The 16,724-nt window shown below is 42.6% G+C and overlaps 24 non-coding genes across 24 annotated transcripts; 16 read left to right on the forward strand and 8 right to left on the reverse strand.

Moving 5' to 3' along the window:
- Window positions 1-452: 452 nt before the first annotated feature.
- Window positions 453-524, reverse strand: trnac-gca (transfer RNA cysteine (anticodon GCA)). Its single transcript has one exon. It is a non-coding gene; the product is annotated as a tRNA-Cys (tRNA).
- Window positions 525-640: 116 nt separating this feature from the next.
- trnac-gca (transfer RNA cysteine (anticodon GCA)) lies at window positions 641-712 on the reverse strand. Its single transcript has one exon. It is a non-coding gene; the product is annotated as a tRNA-Cys (tRNA).
- Window positions 713-1,662: 950 nt separating this feature from the next.
- On the forward strand, window positions 1,663-1,734 carry trnaa-ugc (transfer RNA alanine (anticodon UGC)). The gene has a single exon. It is a non-coding gene; the product is annotated as a tRNA-Ala (tRNA).
- A 1,369-nt stretch (window positions 1,735-3,103) lies between these two features.
- Window positions 3,104-3,175, forward strand: trnaa-ugc (transfer RNA alanine (anticodon UGC)). Its single transcript has one exon. It is a non-coding gene; the product is annotated as a tRNA-Ala (tRNA).
- Window positions 3,176-4,287: 1,112 nt separating this feature from the next.
- Window positions 4,288-4,359, forward strand: trnat-cgu (transfer RNA threonine (anticodon CGU)). The gene has a single exon. It is a non-coding gene; the product is annotated as a tRNA-Thr (tRNA).
- Window positions 4,360-4,546: 187 nt separating this feature from the next.
- Window positions 4,547-4,618, forward strand: trnaa-cgc (transfer RNA alanine (anticodon CGC)). The gene has a single exon. It is a non-coding gene; the product is annotated as a tRNA-Ala (tRNA).
- Window positions 4,619-5,887: 1,269 nt separating this feature from the next.
- trnac-gca (transfer RNA cysteine (anticodon GCA)) lies at window positions 5,888-5,959 on the reverse strand. Its single transcript has one exon. It is a non-coding gene; the product is annotated as a tRNA-Cys (tRNA).
- Window positions 5,960-6,074: 115 nt separating this feature from the next.
- On the reverse strand, window positions 6,075-6,146 carry trnac-gca (transfer RNA cysteine (anticodon GCA)). Its single transcript has one exon. It is a non-coding gene; the product is annotated as a tRNA-Cys (tRNA).
- Window positions 6,147-6,358: 212 nt separating this feature from the next.
- On the forward strand, window positions 6,359-6,430 carry trnaa-ugc (transfer RNA alanine (anticodon UGC)). The gene has a single exon. It is a non-coding gene; the product is annotated as a tRNA-Ala (tRNA).
- A 684-nt stretch (window positions 6,431-7,114) lies between these two features.
- On the forward strand, window positions 7,115-7,186 carry trnaa-ugc (transfer RNA alanine (anticodon UGC)). The gene has a single exon. It is a non-coding gene; the product is annotated as a tRNA-Ala (tRNA).
- A 1,109-nt stretch (window positions 7,187-8,295) lies between these two features.
- On the forward strand, window positions 8,296-8,367 carry trnat-cgu (transfer RNA threonine (anticodon CGU)). Its single transcript has one exon. It is a non-coding gene; the product is annotated as a tRNA-Thr (tRNA).
- A 187-nt stretch (window positions 8,368-8,554) lies between these two features.
- Window positions 8,555-8,626, forward strand: trnaa-cgc (transfer RNA alanine (anticodon CGC)). Its single transcript has one exon. It is a non-coding gene; the product is annotated as a tRNA-Ala (tRNA).
- Window positions 8,627-9,889: 1,263 nt separating this feature from the next.
- On the reverse strand, window positions 9,890-9,961 carry trnac-gca (transfer RNA cysteine (anticodon GCA)). The gene has a single exon. It is a non-coding gene; the product is annotated as a tRNA-Cys (tRNA).
- A 116-nt stretch (window positions 9,962-10,077) lies between these two features.
- Window positions 10,078-10,149, reverse strand: trnac-gca (transfer RNA cysteine (anticodon GCA)). The gene has a single exon. It is a non-coding gene; the product is annotated as a tRNA-Cys (tRNA).
- Window positions 10,150-10,361: 212 nt separating this feature from the next.
- Window positions 10,362-10,433, forward strand: trnaa-ugc (transfer RNA alanine (anticodon UGC)). Its single transcript has one exon. It is a non-coding gene; the product is annotated as a tRNA-Ala (tRNA).
- A 684-nt stretch (window positions 10,434-11,117) lies between these two features.
- On the forward strand, window positions 11,118-11,189 carry trnaa-ugc (transfer RNA alanine (anticodon UGC)). The gene has a single exon. It is a non-coding gene; the product is annotated as a tRNA-Ala (tRNA).
- Window positions 11,190-12,299: 1,110 nt separating this feature from the next.
- Window positions 12,300-12,371, forward strand: trnat-cgu (transfer RNA threonine (anticodon CGU)). Its single transcript has one exon. It is a non-coding gene; the product is annotated as a tRNA-Thr (tRNA).
- Window positions 12,372-12,558: 187 nt separating this feature from the next.
- Window positions 12,559-12,630, forward strand: trnaa-cgc (transfer RNA alanine (anticodon CGC)). Its single transcript has one exon. It is a non-coding gene; the product is annotated as a tRNA-Ala (tRNA).
- A 1,269-nt stretch (window positions 12,631-13,899) lies between these two features.
- trnac-gca (transfer RNA cysteine (anticodon GCA)) lies at window positions 13,900-13,971 on the reverse strand. Its single transcript has one exon. It is a non-coding gene; the product is annotated as a tRNA-Cys (tRNA).
- Window positions 13,972-14,086: 115 nt separating this feature from the next.
- trnac-gca (transfer RNA cysteine (anticodon GCA)) lies at window positions 14,087-14,158 on the reverse strand. The gene has a single exon. It is a non-coding gene; the product is annotated as a tRNA-Cys (tRNA).
- Window positions 14,159-14,370: 212 nt separating this feature from the next.
- On the forward strand, window positions 14,371-14,442 carry trnaa-ugc (transfer RNA alanine (anticodon UGC)). The gene has a single exon. It is a non-coding gene; the product is annotated as a tRNA-Ala (tRNA).
- Window positions 14,443-15,126: 684 nt separating this feature from the next.
- trnaa-ugc (transfer RNA alanine (anticodon UGC)) lies at window positions 15,127-15,198 on the forward strand. The gene has a single exon. It is a non-coding gene; the product is annotated as a tRNA-Ala (tRNA).
- Window positions 15,199-16,282: 1,084 nt separating this feature from the next.
- On the forward strand, window positions 16,283-16,354 carry trnat-ugu (transfer RNA threonine (anticodon UGU)). The gene has a single exon. It is a non-coding gene; the product is annotated as a tRNA-Thr (tRNA).
- Window positions 16,355-16,541: 187 nt separating this feature from the next.
- trnaa-cgc (transfer RNA alanine (anticodon CGC)) lies at window positions 16,542-16,613 on the forward strand. Its single transcript has one exon. It is a non-coding gene; the product is annotated as a tRNA-Ala (tRNA).
- The last annotated feature ends 111 nt before the right edge of the window (window positions 16,614-16,724 follow it).

The following is a 16,724-nucleotide window of genomic DNA, read 5'->3' on the forward strand; positions in this document are numbered from 1 at the left end:
GAAGGTAATATCTATTAAAATGGACTAAAATGCATGGATTCTACTATGTGAAAGCAAATCTTAACCAAAGTACCCTAAAAGGTAGCCAATACCCATTGCTGAATATAGCACCCTTAAGAGATGGACTGTACATAAGGGGAACCCTATGAACTGAAATGCATGGATTCTACTTTGTGAAAGCAAATCTTAGCCAAAGCAACCTATACCCATTCCTGAACATAGCACCTTTTTATGAGAAGCACTGGGCATAGGGGGCACCCAGATTTGAAGCGAGGACCTCTTGATCTGCAGTCAAATGCTGTACCACTGAGCTATACTCCTTTCGATATACACCGGCTTAAAATGTATGGATTCTACCTTGTAACAACAAATCTTAGCCAGATTACACAAATGTAAACTGGTAGCCAACAGGCATTGCTAAAAGTACAGCCTTTAAGCAATGGACTGGATACAGGGGGCACCCGGATTTGAACCGGGGACCTCTTGATCTGCAGTCAAATGCTCTACCACTGAGCTATACCCCCTGGAACATAGTAAGTACTAAAATGAACTGAAATGCATGGATCCTACTTTGTAAAAGCAAATCTTAGCATAAGTACCCATTGCTGAACTTAGCACCCTTAAGAGAGGGACTGGACATAGGGGGCACCCAGATTTGAACTGGGGACCTCTTGATCTGCAGTCAAATGCTCTACCACTGAGCTATACCCCCTTCAATGCAACCCACCTTAAGCAAGGGACTTGACAAAAGGGGCACCTGGATCTGAACTAAACTCCTTTAAAGGTAATATCTATTAAAATGGAGTGAAATGCATGGATTCTACTTTGTAAAACCAAATCTTAGCCAAAGAACCCATTGCTGAACAGAGCATCCTTCAGAGAGGCAATAGACATACGGGGCACCCGGATTTTAAGGTTTAATGTGGTGATGTAGCTCAGTGGTAGAGCGCATGCTGGGTTCAGTCCCCAGTATCTCCATTGCTGCTGTTTCATGCATTGAAGTTAAACATGAAGCACACATCTATAGAATTTGCAAAAACGGCGCATTTGTACAAGGCATTTGCTGAATAAAGAACCTTGATAGATCTGGTTTGTAGCCTTCATAATGGCATGCTATAGATTTCTTCTTAAGTCCTTTTGAGAGTCAAGTCTGCTGTGAGTTCTCAAACTATATGTCCCCACTCTACATGGCACAATGTCCAAGTGGCTTGGCGTTGGTCTTGTAACCAGAAGAACGTGGGTTTTATCCACTTTCATGCATTTTTCTTCATGCAAGACAACAAGCAAAGAAGCTTAATTAAAGGTCTCCATACTTGTTCCTCAGGAACCTCCTTCCTCGGTGCATTGCCTGATTGCGGGTGCTATGTTGTATCTACTCAATGACAGGACATTGCTTGTTGTCTGGCATTGTGGCCAAATGGCAAGGTGTCGATCTCGTAAACCGACGATCACAGCCTTGATCCCTTTCCGTGCCTGAAGGGCTGTTGTGTCTTTCTGTTGAAAATTTCTGGCTTGCTTTAGCATGCTCTTTCAAACATATCTCTGAGACTGTAGGTTGCCCTAAAAGCATGGAAACAATGCAGCATCTTAAGGATGCTGTCTTTGGAAGTCTGCAGAGTTTTGTTGCCAGGATGACAGTGTACACATATGCGACTTTTGTGAGGGGATGTAGCTCAGTGGTAGAGCGCATGCTTTGCATGTATGAGGTCCTGGGTTCAATCCCCAGCATCTCCATTTCTGCTGTTTTGCAACTTGACAGTAAACATAAAGCCCATGTCTCTGGAAATTGCACAATAAAATCGGCATGTGTACAAGGCATTTGCTGATGAAGTAGCTTTATAAATCTCATTTCTTATAGGCTTCATAATTGCATGCTATAGATTTCTACTCAACTGCCTTTCACAGACAACTCTGCCCTGTGTTCTCAAGCCCACACTTATATTGTAGAAGTGGCGCAATTGCCAAGTTGCCTGGTGTTGGTCTTGTGAACTGAAGCTCACAGGTTTGATCTCTGTTTGTCCCTATTTGTTGATGCAAGAAAAAAGTAAAGTGGCTTAATTGCAGTTTACCATACTTGTTGCTCAAAACCTTCCTACCTCACTGCATGTTTTAATTGAGGGTGCTCTAATGTCTGTGTTACCTTCTGGTTTTCTGCTTTTTAGTTGGACCTCTGTCCAATTCAACATCTGTCTGTTCTTCTTTGCTTTGGTATGCTCTTTCCAATGTATTTGTGACATTGTCGGTTGTTCTAAAAGCATGGGAAAATGCAACAGCTTAACATTAGTCTTTTGCAAGTCTGTACATTTGTCTTGCAATGATAACAGTACACCAATGGCATTGGTTCTTGTCGGGGTGTAGCTCAGTGGTAGATCGCGTGCTTTGCATGCATGAAGTCGTGGGTTCAATCCCCAGTATCTGCTTTGCTGCCGTTTTGCACCTTGAAATAAAACATGAAGCACACATCTATAGAATTTGCAAAAAAGGTGCATTTGTACAAGGCATTTGCTGATGAAGAACCTTGATAGATCTGGTTTGTAGCCTTCATAATAGCATGCTATAGATTTCTTCTTAAGTCCTTTTGAGAGTCAACTCTGCTGTGAGTTCTCAAACTATATGTCCCCACTCTACATGGCACAATGTCCAAGTGGCTTGGCGTTGGTCTTGTAACCAGAAGAACGTGGGTTTGATCCACTTTCATGCATTTTTGTTCATGCAAGACAACAAGCAAAGAAGCTTAATTAAAGGTCTCCATACTTGTTCCTCAGGAACCTCCTTCCTCGGTGCATTGCCTGATTGCGGGTGCTATGTTGTGTCTACTAAATGACAGGACATTGCTTGTTGTCTGGCATTGTGGCCAAATGGCAAGGTGTCGATCTCGTAAACCGACGATCACAGCCTTGATCCCTTTCCGTGCCTGAAGGGCTGTTGTGTCTTTCTGTTGAAAATTTCTGGCTTGCTTTAGCATGCTCTTTCAAACATATCTCTGAGACTGTAGGTTGCCCTAAAAGCATGGAAACAATGCAGCATCTTAAGGATGCTGTCTTTGGAAGTCTGCAGAGTTTTGTTGCCAGGATGACAGTGTACACAAACGCGACTTTTGTGAGGGGATGTAGCTCAGTGGTAGAGCGCATGCTTTGCATGTATGAGGTCCTGGGTTCAATCCCCAGCATCTCCATTTCTGCTGTTTTGCAACTTGAAAGTAAACATAAAGCCCATGTCTCTGGAAATTGCACAATAAAATCGGCATGTTTACAAGGCATTTGCTGATGAAGTAGCTTTATAAATCTCATTTCTTATAGGCTTCATAATTGCATGCTATAGATTTCTACTCAACTGCCTTTCACAGACAACTCTGCCCTGTGTTCTCAAGCCCACACTTATATTGTAGAAGTGGCGCAATTGCCAAGTTGCCTGGCGTTGGTCTTGTGAACTGAAGCTCACAGGTTTGATCTCTGTTTGTCCCTATTTGTTGATGCAAGAAAAAAGTACAGTGGCTTAATTGCAGTTTACCATACTTGTTGCTCAAAACCTTCCTACCTCACTGCATGTTTTAATTGAGGGTGCTCTAATGTCTGTGTTACCTTCTGGTTTTCTGCTTTTTAGTTGGACCTCTGTCCAATTCAACATCTGTCTGTTCTTCTTTGCTTTGGTATGCTCTTTCCAATGTATTTGTGACATTGTCGGTTGTTCTAAAAGCATGGGAAAATGCAACAGCTTAACATTAGTCTTTTGCAAGTCTGTACATTTGTCTTGCAATGATAACAGTACACCAATGGCATTGGTTCTTGTCGGGGTGTAGCTCAGTGGTAGATCGCGTGCTTTGTATGCATGAAGTCGTGGGTTCAATCCCCAGTATCTGCTTTGCTGCCGTTTTGCACCTTGAAATAAAACATGAAGCACACACATCTATAGAATTTGCAAAAAAGGTGCATTTGTACAAGGCATTTGCTGATGAAGAACCTTGATAGATCTGGTTTGTAGCCTTCATAATAGCATGCTATAGATTTCTTCTTAAGTCCTTTTGAGAGTCAACTCTGCTGTGAGTTCTCAAACTATATGTCCCCAGTCTACGTGGCACAATGTCCAAGTGGCTTGGCATTGGTCTTGTGAACAGAAGAATGTGGGTTTGATCCACGTTCATGCAGTTTTGTTCATGCAAGACAACAAGCAAAGAAGCTTAATTAAAGCTTTCCATACTTGTTCCTCAAAAACCTCCTTGCTCAGTGCATTGATTGATTGCGGGTGCTATGTTGTATCTACTAAGTGACAGGACATTGCTTGCTGTCTGGCATGGTGGCCAAGTGGTAAGGCGTCGGTCTCGTAAACCGAAGATCACGGGTTCGACCCCCGTCCGTGCCTGAAGGGGTGTTGTGTCTTTCTGTTGAAAATGTTTGGCTTGCTTTAGCATGCTCTTTCAAACATATCTCTGAGACTGTAGGTTGTCCTAAAAGCATGGAAACAATGCAGCAGTTTAAGGATGCTGCTTTTGCAAGTCTCCAGAGTTTTGTTATCAGGATGACACCATACAAAGCAACTAACTTTGTGAGGGGATGTAGCTCAGTGGTAGAGCGCATGCTTCGCATGTATGAGGTCCTGGGTTCAATCCCCAGCATCTCCATTTCTGCTGTTTTGCAACTTGAAAGTAGGCATAAATTTGCACAATAAAATCGGCATTTGTACAAGGCATTTGCTGATGAAGTAGTTTGATAAATTTGATTTCTTATAGGCTTCATAATTGCATGCTATAGAGTTCTACTCAACTGCCTTTCGCAGACAACTCTGCCCTGTGCTCTCAAGTCCAAAAAGCACACATCTATAGAATTTGCAAAAAAGGTGCATTTGTACAAGGCATTTTTGCTGATGAAGAACCTTGATAGATCTGGTTTGTAGCCTTCATAAAGGCATGCTATAGATTTCTGCTGAAGTCCTTTTCAGATTCAACTCTGCTGTGAGTTCTCAAACTATATGTCCCCAGTCTACGTGGCACAATGGCCAAGTGCCCTTTGCTGAACGTAGGTCTCTTAAGAGAGGGACTAGACATAGGGGGCACCCGGATTTGAACCGGGGACCTCTTGCTATGCAGTCAAATGCTCTCCCACTGATCGTAAAAGTAATATCTATTAAATGAACTGAAATGTATGGATTGTGCGGTGTGAAACCAAATCTTAACCAAAGTACCTAAATATATACTGGTAGGCAAAACTCACTGCTAAACACAAAGCAGCCTTAAGAGAGGAAATGGACATATTGGTCATGCGGATTTGAACCGGGGACCTCTTGATCTGTAGTCAAACTCCCTACCACTGAGCTATGCCCCCTTCAATACAACCTCCCTTAAAATATATGGATCCTACATTGATCTTAGTCAGATAAAAAATAGCCCTTAAGCAAGGGATTGGACAAAAGGGGCACCCGGATCTGAACTATACTCCCTTGAAGGTAATATCTATTAAAATGGACTAAAATGCATGGATTCTACTATGTGAAAGCAAATCTTAGCCAAAGTACCCTAAAAGGTAGCCAATACCCATTGCTGAATATAGCACCCTTAAGAGATGGACTGGACATAAGGGGAACCCTATGAACTGAAATGCATGGATTCTACTTTGTGAAAGCAAATCTTAGCCAAAGCAACCTATACCCATTCCTGAACATAGCACCTTTTTATGAGAAGCACTGGGCATAGGGGGCACCCAGATTTGAAGCGAGGACCTCTTGATCTGCAGTCAAATGCTGTACCACTGAGCTATACTCCTTTCGATATACACCGGCTTAAAATGTATGGATTCTACCTTGTAACAACAAATCTTAGCCAGATTACACAAATGTAAAATGGTAGCCAACAGGCATTGCTAAAAGTACAGCCTTTAAGCAAGGGACTGGATACAGGGGGCACCCGGATTTGAACCGGGGACCTCTTGAGCTGCAGTCAAATGCTCTACCACTGAGCTATACCCTCGGAACATAGTAAGTACTAAAATGAACTGAAATGCATGGATCCTACTTTGTAAAACCAAATCTTAGCCTAAGTACCCGTTGCTGAACTTAGCACCCTTAAGAGAGGGACTGGACATAGGGGGCACCCAGATTTGAACTGGGGACCTCTTGATCTGCAGTCAAATGCTCTACCACTGAGCTATACCCCCTTCAATGCAACCCACCTTAAGCAAGGGACTTGACAAAAGGGGCACCTGGATCTGAACTAAACTCCTTTAAAGGTAATATCTATTAAAATGGAGTGAAATGCATGGATTCTACTTTGTAAAACCAAATCTTAGCCAAAGAACCCATTGCTGAACAGAGCATCCTTCAGAGAGGCAATAGACATACGGGGCACCCGGATTTTAAGGTTTAATGTGGTGATGTAGCTCAGTGGTAGAGCGCATGCTTTGCGTGTATGAGGTCCTGGGTTCAATCCCCAGTATCTCCATTGCTGCTGTTTCATGCATTGAAGTTAAACATGAAGCACACATCTATAGAATTTGCAAAAACAGCGCATTTGTACAAGGCATTTGCTGAATAAAGAACCTTGATAGATCTGGTTTGTAGCCTTCATAATGGCATGCTATAGCTTTCTTCTTAAGTCCTTTTGAGAGTCAAGTCTGCTGTGAGTTCTCAAACTATATGTCCCCACTCTACATGGCACAATGTCCAAGTGGCTTGGCGTTGGTCTTGTAACCAGAAGAACGTGGGTTTTATCCACTTTCATGCATTTTTGTTCATGCAAGACAACAAGCAAAGAAGCTTAATTAAAGGTCTCCATACTTGTTCCTCAGGAACCTCCTTCCTCGGTGCATTGCCTGATTGCGGGTGCTATGTTGTATCTACTAAATGACAGGACATTGCTTGTTGTCTGGCATTGTGGCCAAATGGCAAGGTGTCGATCTCGTAAACCGACGATCACAGCCTTGATCCCTTTCCGTGCCTGAAGGGCTGTTGTGTCTTTCTGTTGAAAATTTCTGGCTTGCTTTAGCATGCTCTTTCAAACATATCTCTGAGACTGTAGGTTGCCCTAAAAGCATGGAAACAATGCAGCATCTTAAGGATGCTGTCTTTGGAAGTCTGCAGAGTTTTGTTGCCAGGATGACAGTGTACACATACGCGACTTTTGTGAGGGGATGTAGCTCAGTGGTAGAGCGCATGCTTTGCATGTATGAGGTCCTGGGTTCAATCCCCAGCATCTCCATTTCTGCTGTTTTGCAACTTGAAAGTAAACATAAAGCCCATGTCTCTGGAAATTGCACAATAAAATCGGCATGTGTACAAGGCATTTGCTGATGAAGTAGCTTTATAAATCTCATTTCTTATAGGCTTCATAATTGCATGCTATAGATTTCTACTCAACTGCCTTTCACAGACAACTCTGCCCTGTGTTCTCAAGCCCACACTTATATTGTAGAAGTGGCGCAATTGCCAAGTTGCCTGGCGTTGGTCTTGTGAACTGAAGCTCACAGGTTTGATCTCTGTTTGTCCCTATTTGTTGATGCAAGAAAAAAGTAAAGTGGTTTAATTGCAGTTTACCATACTTGTGCTCAAAACCTTCCTACCTCACTGCATGTTTTAATTGAGGGTGCTCTAATGTCTGTGTTACCTTCTGGTTTTCTGCTTTTTAGTTGGACCTCTGTCCAATTCAACATCTGTCTGTTCTTCTTTGCTTTGGTATGCTCTTTCCAATGTATTTGTGACATTGTCGGTTGTTCTAAAAGCATGGGAAAATGCAACAGCTTAACATTAGTCTTTTGCAAGTCTGTACATTTGTCTTGCAATGATAACAGTACACCAATGGCATTGGTTCTTGTCGGGGTGTAGCTCAGTGGTAGATCGCGTGCTTTGCATGCATGAAGTCGTGGGTTCAATCCCCAGTATCTGCTTTGCTGCCGTTTTGCACCTTGAAATAAAACATGAAGCACACATCTATAGAATTTGCAAAAAAGGTGCATTTGTACAAGGCATTTGCTGATGAAGAACCTTGATAGATCTGGTTTGTAGCCTTCATAATAGCATGCTATAGATTTCTTCTTAAGTCCTTTTGAGAGTCAACTCTGCTGTGAGTTCTCAAACTATATGTCCCCAGTCTACGTGGCACAATGTCCAAGTGGCTTGGCATTGGTCTTGTGAACAGAAGAATGTGGGTTTGATCCACGTTCATGCAGTTTTGTTCATGCAAGACAACAAGCAAAGAAGCTTAATTAAAGCTTTCCATACTTGTTCCTCAAAAACCTCCTTGCTCAGTGCATTGATTGATTGCGGGTGCTATGTTGTATCTACTAAGTGACAGGACATTGCTTGCTGTCTGGCATGGTGGCCAAGTGGTAAGGCGTCGGTCTCGTAAACCGAAGATCACGGGTTCGACCCCCCTCCGTGCCTGAAGGGGTGTTGTGTCTTTCTGTTGAAAATGTTTGGCTTGCTTTAGCATGCTCTTTCAAACATATCTCTGAGACTGTAGGTTGTCCTAAAAGCATGGAAACAATGCAGCAGTTTAAGGATGCTGCTTTTGCAAGTCTCCAGAGTTTTGTTATCAGGATGACACCATACAAAGCAATTAACTTTGTGAGGGGATGTAGCTCAGTGGTAGAGCGCATGCTTCGCATGTATGAGGTCCTGGGTTCAATCCCCAGCATCTCCATTTCTGCTGTTTTGCAACTTGAAAGTAGGCAGAAATTTGCACAATAAAATCGGCATTTGTACAAGGCATTTGCTGATGAAGTAGTTTGATAAATTTGATTTCTTATAGGCTTCATAATTGCATGCTATAGAGTTCTACTCAACTGCCTTTCGCAGACAACTCTGCCCTGTGCTCTCAAGTCCATAAAGCACACATCTATAGAATTTGCAAAAAAGGTGCATTTGTACAAGGCATTTTTGCTGATGAAGAACCTTGATAGATCTGGTTTGTAGCCTTCATAAAGGCATGCTATAGATTTCTGCTGAAGTCCTTTTCAGATTCAACTCTGCTGTGAGTTCTCAAACTATATGTCCCCAGTCTACGTGGCACAATGGCCAAGTGCCCTTTGCTGAACGTAGGTCTCTTAAGAGAGGGACTAGACATAGGGGGCACCCGGATTTGAACCGGGGACCTCTTGCTATGCAGTCAAATGCTCTCCCACTGATCGTAAAAGTAATATCTATTAAATGAACTGAAATGTATGGATTGTGCGGTGTGAAACCAAATCTTAACCAAAGTACCTAAATATATACTGGTAGGCAAAACTCACTGCTAAACACAAAGCAGCCTTAAGAGAAGAAATGGACATATTGGTCATGCGGATTTGAACCGGGGACCTCTTGATCTATAGTCAAACTCCCTACCACTGAGCTATGCCCCCTTCAATACAACCTCCCTTAAAATATATGGATCCTACATTGATCTTAGTCAGATAAAAAATAGCCCTTAAGCAAGGGATTGGACAAAAGGGGCACCCGGATCTGAACTATACTCCCTTGAAGGTAATATCTATTAAAATGGACTAAAATGCATGGATTCTACTATGTGAAAGCAAATCTTAGCCAAAGTACCCTAAAAGGTAGCCAATACCCATTGCTGAATATAGCACCCTTAAGAGATGGACTGGACATAAGGGGAACCCTATGAACTGAAATGCATTGATTCTACTTTGTGAAAGCAAGCCAAAGCAACCTATACCCATTCCTGAACATAGCACCTTTTTATGAGAAGCACTGGGCATAGGGGGCACCCAGATTTGAAGCGAGGACCTCTTGATCTGCAGTCAAATGCTGTACCACTGAGCTATACTCCTTTCGATATACACCGGCTTAAAATGTATGGATTCTACCTTGTAACAACAAATCTTAGCCAGATTACACAAATGTAAACTGGTAGCCAACAGGCATTGCTAAAAGTACAGCCTTAAAGCAAGGGACTGGATATAGGGGGCACCCGGATTTGAACCGGGGACCTCTTGATCTGCAGTCAAATGCTCTACCACTGAGCTATACCCCCTGGAACATAGTAAGTACTAAAATGAACTGAAATGCATGGATCCTACTTTGTAAAACCAAATCTTAGCCTAAGTACCCGTTGCTGAACTTAGCACCCTTAAGAGAGGGACTGGACATAGGGGGCACCCAGATTTGAACTGGGGACCTCTTGATCTGCAGTCAAATGCTCTACCACTGAGCTATACCCCCTTCAATGCAACCCACCTTAAGCAAGGGACTTGACAAAAGGGGCACCTGGATCTGAACTAAACTCCTTTAAAGGTAATATCTATTAAAATGGAGTGAAATGCATGGATTCTACTTTGTAAAACCAAATCTTAGCCAAAGAACCCATTGCTGAACAGAGCATCCTTCAGAGAGGCAATAGACATACGGGGCACCCGGATTTTAAGGTTTAATGTGGGGATGTAGCTCAGTGGTAGAGCGCATGCTTTGCGTGTATGAGGTCCTGGGTTCAATCCCCAGTATCTCCATTGCTGCTGTTTCATGCATTGAAGTTAAACATGAAGCACACATCTATAGAATTTGCAAAAACAGCGCATTTGTACAAGGCATTTGCTGAATAAAGAACCTTGATAGATCTGGTTTGTAGCCTTCATAATGGCATGCTATAGCTTTCTTCTTAAGTCCTTTTGAGAGTCAAGTCTGCTGTGAGTTCTCAAACTATATGTCCCCACTCTACATGGCACAATGTCCAAGTGGCTTGGCGTTGGTCTTGTAACCAGAAGAACGTGGGTTTTATCCACTTTCATGCATTTTTGTTCATGCAAGACAACAAGCAAAGAAGCTTAATTAAAGGTCTCCATACTTGTTCCTCAGGAACCTCCTTCCTCGGTGCATTGCCTGATTGCGGGTGCTATGTTGTATCTACTAAATGACAGGACATTGCTTGTTGTCTGGCATTGTGGCCAAATGGCAAGGTGTCGATCTCGTAAACCGACGATCACAGCCTTGATCCCTTTCCGTGCCTGAAGGGCTGTTGTGTCTTTCTGTTGAAAATTTCTGGCTTGCTTTAGCATGCTCTTTCAAACATATCTCTGAGACTGTAGGTTGCCCTAAAAGCATGGAAACAATGCAGCATCTTAAGGATGCTGTCTTTGGAAGTCTGCAGAGTTTTGTTGCCAGGATGACAGTGTACACATACGCGACTTTTGTGAGGGGATGTAGCTCAGTGGTAGAGCGCATGCTTTGCATGTATGAGGTCCTGGGTTCAATCCCCAGCATCTCCATTTCTGCTGTTTTGCAACTTGAAAGTAAACATAAAGCCCATGTCTCTGGAAATTGCACAATAAAATCGGCATGTGTACAAGGCATTTGCTGATGAAGTAGCTTTATAAATCTCATTTCTTATAGGCTTCATAATTGCATGCTATAGATTTCTACTCAACTGCCTTTCACAGACAACTCTGCCCTGTGTTCTCAAGCCCACACTTATATTGTAGAAGTGGCGCAATTGCCAAGTTGCCTGGCGTTGGTCTTGTGAACTGAAGCTCACAGGTTTGATCTCTGTTTGTCCCTATTTGTTGATGCAAGAAAAAAGTAAAGTGGTTTAATTGCAGTTTACCATACTTGTTGCTCAAAACCTTCCTACCTCACTGCATGTTTTAATTGAGGGTGCTCTAATGTCTGTGTTACCTTCTGGTTTTCTGCTTTTTAGTTGGACCTCTGTCCAATTCAACATCTGTCTGTTCTTCTTTGCTTTGGTATGCTCTTTCCAATGTATTTGTGACATTGTCGGTTGTTCTAAAAGCATGGGAAAATGCAACAGCTTAACATTAGTCTTTTGCAAGTCTGTACATTTGTCTTGCAATGATAACAGTACACCAATGGCATTGGTTCTTGTCGGGGTGTAGCTCAGTGGTAGATCGCGTGCTTTGCATGCATGAAGTCGTGGGTTCAATCCCCAGTATCTGCTTTGCTGCCGTTTTGCACCTTGAAATAAAACATGAAGCACACATCTATAGAATTTGCAAAAAAGGTGCATTTGTACAAGGCATTTGCTGATGAAGAACCTTGATAGATCTGGTTTGTAGCCTTCATAATAGCATGCTATAGATTTCTTCTTAAGTCCTTTTGAGAGTCAACTCTGCTGTGAGTTCTCAAACTATATGTCCCCAGTCTACGTGGCACAATGTCCAAGTGGCTTGGCATTGGTCTTGTGAACAGAAGAATGTGGGTTTGATCCACGTTCATGCAGTTTTGTTCATGCAAGACAACAAGCAAAGAAGCTTAATTAAAGCTTTCCATACTTGTTCCTCAAAAACCTCCTTGCTCAGTGCATTGATTGATTGCGGGTGCTATGTTGTATCTACTAAGTGACAGGACATTGCTTGCTGTCTGGCATGGTGGCCAAGTGGTAAGGCGTCGGTCTCGTAAACCGAAGATCACGGGTTCGACCCCCGTCCGTGCCTGAAGGGGTGTTGTGTCTTTCTGTTGAAAATGTTTGGCTTGCTTTAGCATGCTCTTTCAAACATATCTCTGAGACTGTAGGTTGTCCTAAAAGCATGGAAACAATGCAGCAGTTTAAGGATGCTGCTTTTGCAAGTCTCCAGAGTTTTGTTATCAGGATGACACCATACAAAGCAATTAACTTTGTGAGGGGATGTAGCTCAGTGGTAGAGCGCATGCTTCGCATGTATGAGGTCCTGGGTTCAATCCCCAGCATCTCCATTTCTGCTGTTTTGCAACTTGAAAGTAGGCAGAAATTTGCACAATAAAATCGGCATTTGTACAAGGCATTTGCTGATGAAGTAGTTTGATAAATTTGATTTCTTATAGGCTTCATAATTGCATGCTATAGAGTTCTACTCAACTGCCTTTCGCAGACAACTCTGCCCTGTGCTCTCAAGTCCATAAAGCACACATCTATAGAATTGGCAAAAAAGGTGCATTTGTACAAGGCATTTTTGCTGATGAAGAACCTTGATAGATCTGGTTTGTAGCCTTCATAAAGGCATGCTATAGATTTCTGCTGAAGTCCTTTTCAGATTCAACTCTGCTGTGAGTTCTCAAACTATATGTCCCCAGTCTACGTGGCACAATGGCCAAGTGCCCTTTGCTGAACGTAGGTCTCTTAAGAGAGGGACTAGACATAGGGGGCACCCGGATTTGAACCGGGGACCTCTTGCTATGCAGTCAAATGCTCTCCCACTGATCGTAAAAGTAATATCTATTAAATGAACTGAAATGTATGGATTGTGCGGTGTGAAACCAAATCTTAACCAAAGTACCTAAATATATACTGGTAGGCAAAACTCACTGCTAAACACAAAGCAGCCTTAAGAGAGGAAATAGACATATTGGTCATGCGGATTTGAACCGGGGACCTCTTGATCTGTAGTCAAACTCCCTACCACTGAGCTATGCCCCCTTCAATACAACCTCCCTTAAAATATATGGATCCTACATTGATCTTAGTCAGATAAAAAATAGCCCTTAAGCAAGGGATTGGACAAAAGGGGCACCCGGATCTGAACTATACTCCCTTGAAGGTAATATCTATTAAAATGGACTAAAATGCATGGATTCTACTATGTGAAAGCAAATCTTAGCCAAAGTACCCTAAAAGGTAGCCAATACCCATTGCTGAATATAGCACCCTTAAGAGATGGACTGGACATAAGGGGAACCCTATGAACTGAAATGCATGGATTCTACTTTGTGAAAGCAAATCTTAGCCAAAGCAACCTATACCCATTCCTGAACATAGCACCTTTTTATGAGAAGCACTGGGCATAGGGGGCACCCAGATTTGAAGCGAGGACCTCTTGATCTGCAGTCAAATGCTGTACCACTGAGCTATACTCCTTTCGATATACACCGGCTTAAAATGTATGGATTCTACCTTGTAACAACAAATCTTAGCCAGATTACACAAATGTAAACTGGTAGCCAACAGGCATTGCTAAAAGTACAGCCTTTAAGCAAGGGACTGGATACAGGGGGCACCCGGATTTGAACCGGGGACCTCTTGAGCTGCAGTCAAATGCTCTACCACTGAGCTATACCCTCGGAACATAGTAAGTACTAAAATGAACTGAAATGCATGGATCCTACTTTGTAAAACCAAATCTTAGCCTAAGTACCTGTTGCTGAACTTAGCACCCTTAAGAGAGGGACTGGACATAGGGGGCACCCAGATTTGAACTGGGGACCTCTTGATCTGCAGTCAAATGCTCTACCACTGAGCTATACCCCCTTCAATGCAACCCACCTTAAGCAAGGGACTTGACAAAAGGGGCACCTGGATCTGAACTAAACTCCTTTAAAGGTAATATCTATTAAAATGGAGTGAAATGCATGGATTCTACTTTGTAAAACCAAATCTTAGCCAAAGAACCCATTGCTGAACAGAGCATCCTTCAGAGAGGCAATAGACATACGGGGCACCCGGATTTTAAGGTTTAATGTGGTGATGTAGCTCAGTGGTAGAGCGCATGCTTTGCGTGTATGAGGTCCTGGGTTCAATCCCCAGTATCTCCATTGCTGCTGTTTCATGCATTGAAGTTAAACATGAAGCACACATCTATAGAATTTGCAAAAACAGCGCATTTGTACAAGGCATTTGCTGAATAAAGAACCTTGATAGATCTGGTTTGTAGCCTTCATAATGGCATGCTATAGCTTTCTTCTTAAGTCCTTTTGAGAGTCAAGTCTGCTGTGAGTTCTCAAACTATATGTCCCCACTCTACATGGCACAATGTCCAAGTGGCTTGGCGTTGGTCTTGTAACCAGAAGAACGTGGGTTTTATCCACTTTCATGCATTTTTGTTCATGCAAGACAACAAGCAAAGAAGCTTAATTAAAGGTCTCCATACTTGTTCCTCAGGAACCTCCTTCCTCGGTGCATTGCCTGATTGCAGGTGCTATGTTGTATCTACTAAATGACAGGACATTGCTTGTTGTCTGGCATTGTGGCCAAATGGCAAGGTGTCGATCTCGTAAACCGACGATCACAGCCTTGATCCCTTTCCGTGCCTGAAGGGCTGTTGTGTCTTTCTGTTGAAAATTTCTGGCTTGCTTTAGCATGCTCTTTCAAACATATCTCTGAGACTGTAGGTTGCCCTAAAAGCATGGAAACAATGCAGCATCTTAAGGATGCTGTCTTTGGAAGTCTGCAGAGTTTTGTTGCCAGGATGACAGTGTACACATACGCGACTTTTGTGAGGGGATGTAGCTCAGTGGTAGAGCGCATGCTTTGCATGTATGAGGTCCTGGGTTCAATCCCCAGCATCTCCATTTCTGCTGTTTTGCAACTTGAAAGTAAACATAAAGCCCATGTCTCTGGAAATTGCACAATAAAATCGGCATGTGTACAAGGCATTTGCTGATGAAGTAGCTTTATAAATCTCATTTCTTATAGGCTTCATAATTGCATGCTATAGATTTCTACTCAACTGCCTTTCACAGACAACTCTGCCCTGTGTTCTCAAGCCCACACTTATATTGTAGAAGTGGCGCAATTGCCAAGTTGCCTGGCGTTGGTCTTGTGAACTGAAGCTCACAGGTTTGATCTCTGTTTGTCCCTATTTGTTGATGCAAGAAAAAAGTAAAGTGGTTTAATTGCAGTTTACCATACTTGTTGCTCAAAACCTTCCTACCTCACTGCATGTTTTAATTGAGGGTGCTCTAATGTCTGTGTTACCTTCTGGTTTTCTGCTTTTTAGTTGGACCTCTGTCCAATTCAACATCTGTCTGTTCTTCTTTGCTTTGGTATGCTCTTTCCAATGTATTTGTGACATTGTCGGTTGTTCTAAAAGCATGGGAAAATGCAACAGCTTAACATTAGTCTTTTGCAAGTCTGTACATTTGTCTTGCAATGATAACAGTACACCAATGGCATTGGTTCTTGTCGGGGTGTAGCTCAGTGGTAGATCGCCAGTTCAATCCCCAGTATCTGCTTTGCTGCCGTTTTGCACCTTGAAATAAAACATGAAGCACACATCTATAGAATTTGCAAAAAAAGGTGCATTTGTACAAGGCATTTGCTGATGAAGAACCTTGATAGATCTGGTTTGTAGCCTTCATAATTTAGATAGATTTCTTCTTAAGTCCTTTTGAGAGTCAACTCTGCTGTGAGTTCTCAAACTATATGTCCCCAGTCTACGTGGCACAATGTCCAAGTGGCTTGGCATTGGTCTTGTGAACAGAAGAATGTGGGTTTGATCCACGTTCATGCAGTTTTGTTCATGCAAGACAACAAGCAAAGAAGCTTAATTAAAGCTTTCCATACTTGTTCCTCAAAAACCTCCTTGCTCAGTGCATTGATTGATTGCGGGTGCTATGTTGTATCTACTAAGTGACAGGACATTGCTTGCTGTCTGGCATGGTGGCCAAGTGGTAAGGCGTCGGTCTTGTAAACCGAAGATCACGGGTTCGACCCCCGTCCGTGCCTGAAGGGGTGTTGTGTCTTTCTGTTGAAAATGTTTGGCTTGCTTTAGCATGCTCTTTCAAACATATCTCTGAGACTGTAGGTTGTCCTAAAAGCATGGAAACAATGCAGCAGTTTAAGGATGCTGCTTTTGCAAGTCTCCAGAGTTTTGTTATCAGGATGACACCATACAAAGCAATTAACTTTGTGAGGGGATGTAGCTCAGTGGTAGAGCGCATGCTTCGCATGTATGAGGTCCTGGGTTCAATCCCCAGCATCTCCATTTCTGCTGTTTTGCAACTTGAAAGTAGGCAGAAATTTGCACAATAAAATCGGCATTTGTACAAGGCATTTGCTGATGAAGTAGTTTGATAAATTTGATTTCTTATAGGCT

This window comes from Astyanax mexicanus, chromosome 11, assembly GCF_023375975.1.
Source record: "Astyanax mexicanus isolate ESR-SI-001 chromosome 11, AstMex3_surface, whole genome shotgun sequence".
In the NCBI taxonomy this organism is placed as follows: domain Eukaryota; kingdom Metazoa; phylum Chordata; class Actinopteri; order Characiformes; family Acestrorhamphidae; genus Astyanax; species Astyanax mexicanus.